Source organism: Mesoplodon densirostris, chromosome 19, assembly GCF_025265405.1.
Source record: "Mesoplodon densirostris isolate mMesDen1 chromosome 19, mMesDen1 primary haplotype, whole genome shotgun sequence".
Classification (NCBI taxonomy): domain Eukaryota; kingdom Metazoa; phylum Chordata; class Mammalia; order Artiodactyla; family Ziphiidae; genus Mesoplodon; species Mesoplodon densirostris.
In genome coordinates this window covers 45,026,412-45,038,876 of record NC_082679.1, presented here as the reverse complement: position 1 = coordinate 45,038,876, position 12,465 = coordinate 45,026,412, and the positions used below count along the sequence as shown (strand labels likewise).

The following is a 12,465-nucleotide window of genomic DNA, read 5'->3' as shown; positions in this document are numbered from 1 at the left end:
TGGAAAAAAAATAGATTAATAGATAGATGGATAGATGGATGGATAAATGGATGGAGAGAGAGAAAGTGAAAGAAATATATAAAGCTTTTTTTAGAAATAAAAAGAGAGGGAGAGAAAGACAGAATGTTTGACAAGAGGAAGTGGATATAAAAGAACTGAATCTTCATGCTAGGAAGTCATTAGATTGTATCTAAAAATGAAAAAAATACCAATATGACCTTGGGCATATTAATTAGAAATGTGAAGGTATATACTTGGTGAAGACAACCAAAGGATTTGAGAGCAGTTGTTTCTGGGTAGAAGATATAAGGCTGGGGAAAATTTGGGCAAGAAACTGCTGATTTTTGTTACCTATGTTATAGAATAATGTGATTTTTAAAAAACTATGCCCATACTGTACCTTTACAAAAAACTAGTTAACATAGCGCTAGGGTAACATACGCCGCTGCACATAGTAGGCAGTGGGTCCTAGTGGTTAAGATGTAAGCTCTGAGCTAGGTTGTCTGGAGTCTTCCTCTGGCTCCATAGCCTTACAAGTTGTATGGCCCTGGGAAACTTATTTATGCTCTGATTGCCTCAATTCTCCTATCTGTAAATTGAAGACAATTTCATAAAGAAAATGAAGGACCAGATGAATGGATAAAGAAGATGTGGCACATACATACAATGGAATATTATTCAGCCATAAAAAGGAACGAAATTGAGTTATTTGTAATGAGGTGGATGGACCCAGAGTCTGTCATACAGAGTGAAGTAAGTCAGAAAGACAAAAACAAATACCGTATGCTAACGCACATATATGAGCCAAAAAAAATGGTACTGATGAACCTAGTGGCAGGGCAGGAATAAAGACGCAGACATAGAGAACGAACTTGAGGACATAGTGGGTGAAGGGGAAGCTGGGATGAAGTGAGAGAGTAGCACTGACACATATACACTACCAAATGGAAAACGGACGGCTAATGGGAGGCTGCTGCCTAGCACAGGTAGATCAGCTCAGTGCTTTGTGACCACCTAGAGGGGTGGGATAGGGAGGGTGGGAGGGAGACACAAGAGGGAGGGGATATGGGGATATACATATACGTATAGCTGATTCACTCTGCTGTACAGCAGAAACTAACACAACATTGTAAAACAAGGATACTCCAATAAAGATATTTTTTTTAAAAATGAAGGACCCATTTCATAGCTTGGCTGTGGGATTAAAGAATTAGTAAATTTCAGTGGATTAGTTTACAGCTAAGTAGGAAGTGCTAAAAAAGTATAGTATCATTATTATGCACAGCCTAGTATCATTATTATACAAAGCCATTGAAAAATGATGTTTCTATGTAAAAATATACAGTAAATAATAAAAAGATAATAAGGTCTATATTGGGATGTTTGGTATATATTTTTTTTAAATAGGAAAATCCTAGAAATAGAAGCAACATGTAAAGACTGATTTTCTCTTAGTTGTGAAGTTTTCTGTACCTTCAAAATTTTCTACTGTGAACATATCTCACTTTTATAATCAGAAATAAAACCTTGATTTTAAAATGCAAATGAGTTTTGGAAGATAAATCTAGCTGTCATAGGGAGAAATGATGTGCAGATTAAATGAGAAATGGTAACATCTGGCACAGCCAGACAAGATATTAGCTTTGTCCAAAGGTAATATTCCGAAAGCAAGGTGACTTCACTAGTTTTATCCAATCTGGGCTCCCGTTGTGACCTGGGGTCCTGGCAACACACATCTCCACCAATATCTAAAGAAATTCTTTTAATCACATGTATGTGCAACAGTGATAAAATGTTTAATCAAAAATGACTTAAATTATCAGTCATAAGAACTGCTATATATCAGGGTTTAATAGGTAGTAAACAATTTAAAAATATTTATTGATTGAACAGATAAAAACTATTGGGATAAGAACTACATACAGCTTACTGTATCACTGTCTCAAGTGTAATATTTTAAAACAACCCATAAGAGTTGCTGATTGTATTCCTGATATAAACCTTTAATTCCGTATTCATCAGGGAACTATTCAACCCTGTTAACAACCACTGTCATGGGGCCAGGGTATCAGCTGAAGTTTCTTCTGGACTTTTTTCCTGGTGCTGCCCACATTCTGCTGATGTGCTTCTATTCAGTCCTCTCTGCTCCTTTTCACATTTACCTGCATTCCACTCTCTTGTATTAGAGCTTGTTACCCTATGCATAAAATCCCTGGCTTTTGCTGATGTTCTCATTAATGTTCACTTTATGTAACTTAACATGGCAAAGAAAACTCGCTTCCCTCCAAAATGTATGTCAAATGTTTTCATTCATTCATTTACTCATTCATTCATTCATCTGTTTTGTCAACAAATGAGTACTGGGAACGTACTATGTTCCTGATGTGCCCTCATGAGCAAGACATAGTTCCAGACCTTGAAAGCTGAAGTCTAGTGGAGACAAGAAACATTTCCCTTTACCTCCACAAGGGAGTGGATGCATGCCTCCATAGGGTGCTGATGGGCATGTATAAGGAAGCACCTGATCCAGAGGGGGTGAGTCAGGGTGAATTTCTTAAGGAAGGGAAACTGTTTACTACCTCTGTTCCACTTTTCTAAATGGAATGCCAACTGGTGCTGCATTTCATTCTTCTGTTATTTCTGGGACAGGTATAGTCTCCTAACGTATGATCGACATAACACATCAATGTAATGTCATCAAATAAGCCCTACATTTACAACAGCTCAGGGAGCTTCTGTTTAACTTCTTCTCAGTCTGTTAGTCTAAGCAAAATTCTGACTTCCATTAGAGCTGAAGAGCAAATCTGTCTTGTTCGTGTTTTAACAAAAGATTTTAGCACTGCTTCTCACATAGTAGGTGTTTTATGAATACTGGTTGGATAAATAAATAAGAGAATGGACTGTAGAAGATGAATGTCCATTCATCTTTCAAATTAAAGGGCTGGAAGAGATGCTCACCAAGTCCTGTTTCAGCCCAGAAATGCTTTTAGTTATGTGTCAAATAGATCTTTTCATAAGAATATTGGCCTCTTTGGGCTTTTCTTCAACTTGCCTTCAACTGCCTCAAATAAAAGACATCAAACAGGAATTTCCCTAGTGGCGCAATGGTTAAGAATCTGTCTGCCAATGCAGGGGACACGGGTTCGATCCCTGGTCTTGGAAGATCCCACATGCCGTGGAGCAACTAAGCCCATGTGCCACAACTACTGAGCCTGCACCCTAGAGCCCACGAGACAAAACTACTGAGCCCGAGTGCCACAACTACTGAAGCCCGTGTGTCTAGACCCCGTGCTCCGCAACAAGAGAAGCCACCACAACGAGAAGCCCACACACTGCAACGAAGAGTAGCCCCCGCTCGCCACAACTAGAGAAAGCCCACGTGCAGCAATGAAAATCCAATGCAGCCATAAACAAAGAAAGAAAAGAAAAGAGAAAAGAAAGGAAGAAAGGAAGAAAGACATCAAACAGTAAATCAAGGGGCTTAGAATCAAATGCTTATGGACCAAAATGTATGACATAATGGACTTGGACCCTGGAGTCAGACAGTTCTGCGTTCTGATCCTGGTGCTGCCAGCTACTAATTGTGAATCCCAGGGTCAATTCAGACCCATTCTCTGGGTCTTGGCTTTCATCATCCTCAAAAGAGAAACAGCAATATGTGCGTGACACACAGAAGGCACTCAGTACATATTTGTTGAGTGAATGAACTCAACAGAAAACTAGATGAAATAACCTATCTGTATTACCTGACATAAGTGTTCAGGTGTCCATTTCCTCCTTCCACGCATTTTACGGTCAAATGCAAGTAAACAGGATGATGGCAGGAATAATGTTTCCTCTGGATTTGAAAAAAGTATGCATTATGGCAAATATTTAAAGGAATAAAACTGCACGACTTTCCTACTTTCCCACAGAATTTAAATAGAAAAGAACAAGTGAAATGAGACAAGCAATTTATTAATCCATTTCACAATAGGCACCTATTACATTATCTTTAAGGTCCTTTAACAAACAAAAATTAATTTCCAGACCCACACGTTGTTGGCACATTGACAGACTCGTTAATTACAGGGTCTTTGGTTTAGAAAATAATGATTGATTATTTTAGACTATATTTCACTTAGTTATGGATGAGACCCTGAGTATGTACACAGAGAAATTATTTCAAAGTTATTATGATTAATAAGTGTTATAGACAGGATGTCTGAATTACTGCAAAATCTGAGACAATGAAAGCAATCTTCTAGGGTATCTGAAAGGGTTGTTCTCAGGTAGATGACAGGAAATTGGGAAAATGAATTGTGCTTCTGTTTATTTATTCCACAAATATTTATTTGGTACTTTCTAAATATCAAACCTTGTGTTGGCCACAGGAGATACAAAGTTAGAAGAGACGTGATTCCTGCCCTAAGAAGATTACAATACAATGGAGGAAACCAAATCCTACACAAATAAATTCAGTGCAGTGACAGAGGTACCACAATAGGGCTCAGAGAGGACTCTCAAATGTGCAACTTTATTTGATGTGCTAAACAAACAAACGCACATCACCTCCTACACAAGAGGACACAAGCTGAAGTTGTAGAGATGAGTAAGGGCTTCCTGGGTGGACAAGGGCAGGGAAGAAGTACCCGATAGTTGAACCAGCCTGAGCAAAGGCAGCATTATGCTTAGAGGCCCCTTCCAGGAGCTTGACTGTGGCATAGAGGGTACCAATAGGTGAATGGCAAGGATGAGGCCAGGGAGGTGAACTGTCCATTGGAGGTTTGCAAACAAGCAAGGAAAATGATCAAGGTCACAAGTTAAAGAGACCATTCTGGTGTCAACATGAAGGCCTGAAGATGGCTAAAACTGGCCCCATGAGGCCTTTTGAGAAACAATATGGTAAAGAGGGGGAGGCAATGCTGGGATCCAAAATCGCAGTTGGATGCAGTAAAGGTAAGGTGACCCTCAGATTTCTGAGTAAGGGTACTGGGTGTGGGGTAAAGAGTGAGGTCACTCACAGAGGTAGGGAACTCAGAAGGAGACAAAGTTTGATGGGTAGGATAGATAAAAAAAAAAAAAGTTCACAGAGATCTGAACTAGAGGTGTTTTTCATTCATTAGAGATATATTCTTAACTAGATGTAATAAAGTATTTGACATAGTTGTCTTGGTTTTCCAAGTAAGGATCCAAGCTCTCTCAACCCTCTAGTTATTTTAACGCTAAGCAATGTGGAATGCTTTACGCTTTAGCCTTGCCAATGGAGTATAAGGGGAAACAACAGTCATGGTAATTTTTGTGGTAGTTGTTCTTGCTTTGGGATTCATTGCCTGCTGTAGAAAGGGAGAGAGACTCCTACCTGATTCACAAGGTAAGGATATCCGGCTAGAGGTGAGGAAAAGTATAGAAATTCATGGCTTTTCTCAAGCTGGGTTCCAAGCCCATGTTTGTGTGTTTAGTTACACAGGAATAAAAATTATAGGAGAATAAAATCTAACTCCAGGGCGACCTGAGGTGACTTCCATCTTCTTCCCATGGGTAATCCTTGAGATGGGGTTCTGTTCCTATTTTGTCTGTCCCTTTTTGTTCCATCTGTATCAAATGCCTTGGCAGAAGAGTTCAAGGAAACAGCACTGACAACAGAGATAAGATGTCACTGGATGGCCAGCTAAGGGTGCACCGGGACAAACAAATTGTAAACAAGTTCTGTGTGTGCAGACAGTGGAAAATAGGGATTGTTCCAGGAATTGTGAAAAAGCAAACATTTAGAGAAGAGAATATAAAGCCCTGGACAGGCAGAGATCTTCCTCTTTTCACTTCCAATCTTTTGATGTAACATCCCTTAGACCAAATCCCCACAGAGGTGGTCTTATGTTACTAAAACGCCCCAAAATGGGCTGGAGCTCTGGCTCAGTTGCTCTGTATATGACCTGGGGAAAAACTGCCGAATCTCTCTGATGTTTATTCACATTTATATATTCATTCATTCATGGAGGCAGGGCAACCACAATTGTCATGTATTTGGCAGTGCTTAAATGAAAGGATAAATTCACATTTTACAGGCGAGGGAACTAAGATGCAAAGAGAGGTTACGGGGGGTTCATAGTGGAGCCTGAGCTTGATGCCAAGTATCGGGATAGTTACCACGAGCATTTTCCATAGGAGATCGTAAAGGAGATCTCCACCCTCTGCTTCAGAGGGTAGCAAGACTATGAACTTGATTTGAGTTCCCTGGAATCATGTCACCATTTTTCCTCTGTTCTCAGACCTGTTTAGGGTTGTGGGGCTTCAAGGGTAACTTGGGTAAAAATATTTAAGTAATTTATCAACCCTCCACTTTGCTTAGGCTGTTCAGCTCTGGCCTGAGGGAGTCAAACCAGGAGCCTTGCTCACCAATGAAGGCTGTCAATCATTCAGTCCATCCTTGTCCCCAACCCACTGAGAAGAGCTGGAGCAGCTAAAGGGAAGTTTGCTATTATTTATGGAATAGCCAGCACATAAATACGGTCATTCAAGATGCATGCCTTTTAAAAAAGAATTTTTCACAAAGCACACAGCTGATCTCCCCGTGCGATGCAGCTGCTTCCCACTAGCTATCTATTTTACATTTGGTAGAGCATGTATGTCCATGCCACTCTCTCACTTCGTCCCAGCTTACCCTTCCCCCTCCCCATGTCATCAAGTCCATTCTCTACGTCTGCGTCTTTATTCCTGTCCTGCCCCTAGAGGGGTGGGATAGGGAGGGTGGGAGGGAGACACAGAGGGAGGGGATATGGGGATATATGTATACATATAGCTGATTCACTTTGTTATACAGCAGCAACTAACACAGCACTGTAAAGCAATTATACTCCAATAAAGATGTTAAAAAAAAAGAATTAAAGTATAAGAGAAAAAAAAGAATTTTTTTCCTGCAATAAAAGGAAGTAATGATTATCAGAGCAAGATCCATGAAATAGCAGATAAGAAATAAAATAGGCTTTTATTAGGTCACCATTTCCATGTGGTGGAAGGGGAAATAAATAACAGAAGGCAGAGCTAGGGGCTGAGAAAATATTGCCAAGGGTGGAGTCTAACAACTTGACTATGAAGCAAAGACCCAGCGAATTAAATATGTTGGTGAAATCAGAATGAATTTTCAAGTTCTCCACTGACCTTATGCGCAATGCTTCTTTGTTCCCAGACTTTTAAGCTAAAGATGGACCCTTTAAAATTTTTTTCTTTTTCTGATCTCTCTTGATTTCATTTTAAGAAGTTCTTAGCTGTTGTTAGGCTCAAATAAATCCTCTGATTCATTAGAATTCATTGAGATTTTATAATATGCTATTTTAAATAATACTGCAATTAACATTCTTTGTGCTTTGTGTTTTCATTCTCTGGTAAGCTCTCTTGTCTCACCTCTGTGTGCTGCCTTACAGCTATCATAGTCAATTTCATATGTGTATGTATATATATATGATTTCATATTGTGTGTATATATATATATATATATAATTTTTCTGGTAGGTTGCCTAGGCTAGATTCTGACTGCTTTTATTTTGTAGGTCACTGCAATGTCATATTCATATTGAAGTCTTCAGTAAACTGTGCTTTGTGCTAGGAAAAAAGTAGAAACGTTAACTTTCCTTCTCTTCTATCCTTAAAAAAAAAAATCTCACTTTTTAGCATCTTGATGAATTTATAAATCAGGCTTTAAGGTATTAAGTTTCAGGTAACAGTAAATTAAAATCTCATTCACAGATGCTTTATTAATTTCATGTTAACAATAAATGCATCTAGATTTCTTGCTACATTTGAATGTGTCCTATAAATATATATTAATAATGAATTCCTAGCAAGAAATATAACACATTGTTGTATAAAGCATATTATAATGACAAGTATTTTTAAAGTATGTGTTTAATACATAATTCAAATGATCAAAATGTGGGTGTAATAAATCATAGCAGAGTTTAGAAATGAACTTTTCAAATGTGTATATGTAAATTTCTAGCAAGAATCTTTCTATTTCTTTCTATTTTTTTTGGTGTGGGTTTGAACAATTACTTGATAGGAATCCACACATACTAATGGTTTCTAAGCATATTATAATTAATACGTCCTCCTAAATGTAGTGCAAAGGTAATTTTCTCTTTACTTTAATAGAAACAGCAAAAATACCACAGCTTATGTTTACCGGAGAGAATATCCTAACTGTGGCTTTCCTCTTGTTTCAATGACTTCAGATACTGATATAGGCTGGGTCACTATTTTTGCTTTTGTGTGGTTTAGACAGAGCTGAGGAACTTGGAATGTAGATGGAAAGAAAAAGAACCAGGAACATCCAAGCTGTCTTCTCTCCTGGATACCGTACCTTCAAATATTTATCCTGAGGGTGTCAAAAATAAGGATCATCAGCAGGGAAGGGGGCTGACACTGGCTCTAAGTAGATGACATTAGTTCAGTCTAGTCACAAATAATTAAATTGGAAACTATGTGTGAGTGTAATTGGTCCAACTTTAGAAAGAATGTCTGATCAGCCCAAAGTATCACAATATAAAGAATACAGCCTCAGAGCTAATGTGTTTCCTGCTACTGGAAGTACTTATGCAAAGGCAAGAAAACCACTTGATAAGGAAGGCAGTTTCCTTTAGATGACCATGAAAGGGTCTCTCAACTTGGTTATTTTATGATTCTCCCCGTAGGTCGAGGCTCCTGAGAGCAAACAATAGCTCTTGTGGATTCTTAAATCAGCAGGTCAAATACTTGGGGGTCACCTAGGTTGGTTTTATCCTCTATGAGTCTGGTATCTCAAAATCTTAGCAACTTGAAACAGAAGGTACTTCTAGACATTTTCTGGCAAAGAGATGTCACGTTAAGGAAACCAGTGTTGAAGGACAGAAGAGTGAAATGATTTAATTAAAAATCACATAGTAAGTTAAGCCTTGTTATGGCTTGAATTGTGTCCCCAGAAATTCATATATTGAGGTCCTAACCCTCAGTACCTCAGGATGTCACCTCACCTGGAAACAGGGTCATTGTAGATATAATTAGTTAAGATGAGTTCATTAGGGTGGGCACTAATACAATATGACTGGTGTCCTTATAAAAAGGGAGAAATTTCAGACACAGAGATAGAAATGCACACAGAGAAAACACCATGTAAAGACTGGAATGCTGCCCCAAGTCAGGGAGCTACCAGAATCTAGGAGAAAGGCCTGATGTGGATCCTTCTCCAGCACCTTCGGAGGGAGCATGGCCCTGTGGACGTGCCTTGATTTCAGAACTAGAGGTCAGATTTCTCTTCTAGAATATGTCCAGTTCACACCCATGTCTGAAGACTGATCATGAAAGAGCAGAATTCCTTTACATTTAAAATTGCACCCTCTTTAATATTTTGACATCACTTTGAAATCAATACTATAGATTAGAACTCTTCCAAGATGAAGCAAATCTTCACTTATTTTCTTGCTCCATGTTACAGATATTGCCAGGCTATAGTATAGTGGATCTCCCTGTCTAAGACCATCCCTGATCTGTAGCATGAATAAACACAGTGGCATCTGATACCTGGATCCCACTGGAATTTTATTTAGGTTTTGCTTGATTTGCAAAACACTTTGACACTTTCATTACCTGATCTTTTCCTACTATCAATTCCAGAAAGTAAGCAAAGAAGCTAGTATGCTACTTTAAATTTTAAAATGTCCTCATTTGTAGAAAGATTAAGTGGACTGTTTAGGATCACACAGCAAATCAATGACAGATTAGGGACCAGTGTATTGGTATTTTGTGCCAAATGCTTTTCATCTAGTGGATGTCTGCATGTGTTTTACTTCCTTCAGTATGGAACTGTCAAATATCTACTGTATCTACCTTGGCAAGGGTTAAATACTTTGGCTTCAGTGTTTTCTGGTTTGGCCACATGACTTGCATGGTGAATGCAATGTGAGTGGAAATAACATGTTTATGTTTAAGCAGAAACCTATACATCATCATGTGGTCCCAACATGCATAGTCCCTCTGGCATAAGACTGGTAATATTCCCAACAGAAACTTTTCTTTCAGCTTGAGTTCTGGCATAAAAGTGGCACATTGCAGGCCACATCCAACATATGATGGTCATGTAAAAGTGGATGAGAATAATCCTTGGTTGTAAACTATTGAGATTTGAGGGCACTTCCTTAGCATAACATAATATAAGCTACCTGACTAATATAGACTTCAAGAAGTTATCTTCTCTATCCAGCCTCTGGAGGGAAGGTTTTATTGTTTTCCAAAAATCAATATAGGGACTTCCCTGGTGGCACAGTGGTTAAGAATCCGCCTGCCAATGCAGGGGACATGGGTTAGAGCCCTGATCTGGGAAGATCCCACATGCTGCAGAGCAACTAAGCCCGTGTGCCACAACTATTGCGCCTGTGCTCTAGAGCCCACGAGCCACAACTACTGAGTCCAAGTGCCACAACTACTGAAGCCTGTGTGCCTAAAGCCTGTGCTCTGCAACAAGAGAAGCCACTGCAATGAGAAGTCCACGCACCAGAACTAACAGTAGCTCCTGCTTGCTGCAACTAGAGAAAGCCCACATGCAGCAACAAATACCCAACACAGCCAATAAATAAATAAATTTATTCTAAAAAATCCATATAGTAAAAATAGATATTGAATGTATTATGCAGACTCTTGATTTGATACATTAATGCAGATAAATTAAATACCTGTGTGTGATAAAACTTACTGAGTATCTATTATGTTTTTAAGCATTTTATACCTCATTTTCTCGAACTCTCTCACATCAACCCTGAGTTGTTGTGTGGTAGACTGTAGAAATGTTAACAAATTCTTTCCCTTCCTGTACCACACCTTAGTAATGTAACACAGCAGGTCCTCCATGTAATGTAAGAGCTAGGAAATGTTAAAACAATAACAACAAGAGCAACAACACATTTCCTTTTTTAAAAAATGTGAAAATTAAATCTCAAAGAAAGGAAGAGACATATTCAATATTTCTCAGTTAAGGTTTGTGAGAGAGGCAGTACTATAACCCAGTACTCTCGACATCAGTGTTAGCATAATTGACTACCTCAGAAGAAAGGATTTTCTTGAGAAGTGTTGGATTTGTGTTCTTTCCCTTTCATCTATTTAACAACATTTATCTAGAGTTCCCCCCAGTCTAGAAGGTTGAATTACTCCTGCTTTGCATAAAATTTTAATTGTGAATCAGTTTCATGATTGGTATCATCAGGGCTTAAATTATAGACCCACTGTATGATATGTAGACAAGAAGGGGCCCAGCATCTCAAGGTAAATGTGGAGTAGAAAAGTTTGGGACAACATTCAAGTAAGTTCTCAGTTTAGTAAGAGTATCTATGAAGATCACTATCTACATGTAGAGCTACTAGGATGGAAACCAAATACACTAGACCAGAGAACAAAGGTGGAAGGTAAAATCTGGTGGAGTTCCCTGACAGTGAAGAGGGTTATCAGAGTGTATTTTCTTAAAAGATTCTGATCTGTGAATGTGGACACTGATGGAGCTGCTCCAGGTGCTAACCTGGCCTGGATATCCAGAGGTAGGGAATGTTCCTTTCAGCAATTCAGGGGCAAATAAGTGCTAGATCCTGTGAATTTATAGTGGCATCAATTAAAAAGCCACTATAGAAGATGGTCTCATGCAATTGACATGCCTCAGAGAAGGTTGCAAAGTAAACCAAGAAATGAGTGTAAGATGTATCAACAACTCATCACCATACATTTGAGAGTGGAGAAAAGGCCAGAAGACATAAGCAGCATCTGTCCTCACAAAAGAATGCCTGAGATCAACTATGTATATTGTACAATATAAATCACTGTTAAATTGTTTTGGCATCAGTATAAAACTTAAATGATTTCAACAAGAATGAAAAGAAAAAAAAAAAAGGAAACCTGTAACGACCAGAAGAGAGAAAGGTAGCGGTTTAGGAAGAAAATATAAATGTCTTAGGTGTAAGAACAACATGGACAAGCATGTGTATAAGTTGGCATACAGATAGACAAGAATGCTTGTGAGGGTGGAGTTTGCCAGAGGAAGAGAAAGGACTTGCAAATATTTTAGTACACTTAGGCCTATGACCTGTTCATTATAACCGCTTGCCCCTGCATCCCCTCTTGCTAAAATCAGAGCTCTTTCTAGATAAGCCACTAGGGAATATCTGTGTGATGTGATACAATGAAGAGGCACTGGCAGGGATCCTTTCTGGTCCCTGTAGTTCGCATTCTAATGATACTCACCCACATTTCCTAAGTAGAATCCTAATGACTGAGGCCTTTGACTCTCTCTTTCAACATTTTAAAGCTTTGCTGAAGTGTTTGAAAATTCATTATACTTTATTTGACCTCCTTTTATTGTACAGAAATAAGAAGTCCCTGATGGAATTTTGGAATCAACATTACAGATACTGCACCCAGCAAAGTAGAGGAGAATCTTTAAAAAAATGATGCTTCCTGTAAGTCAATTAAGCATTT

The 12,465-nt window shown here is 38.7% G+C and overlaps 1 long non-coding RNA gene across 3 annotated transcripts in view; it reads right to left on the bottom strand.

Annotated features, from left to right (window-relative positions):
* LOC132480320 (uncharacterized) overlaps positions 1 to 12,465 on the bottom strand; it is a 550,833-nt gene that overhangs the window by 507,677 nt on the left and 30,691 nt on the right. The gene's annotated exons all lie outside the window — the stretch shown is intronic.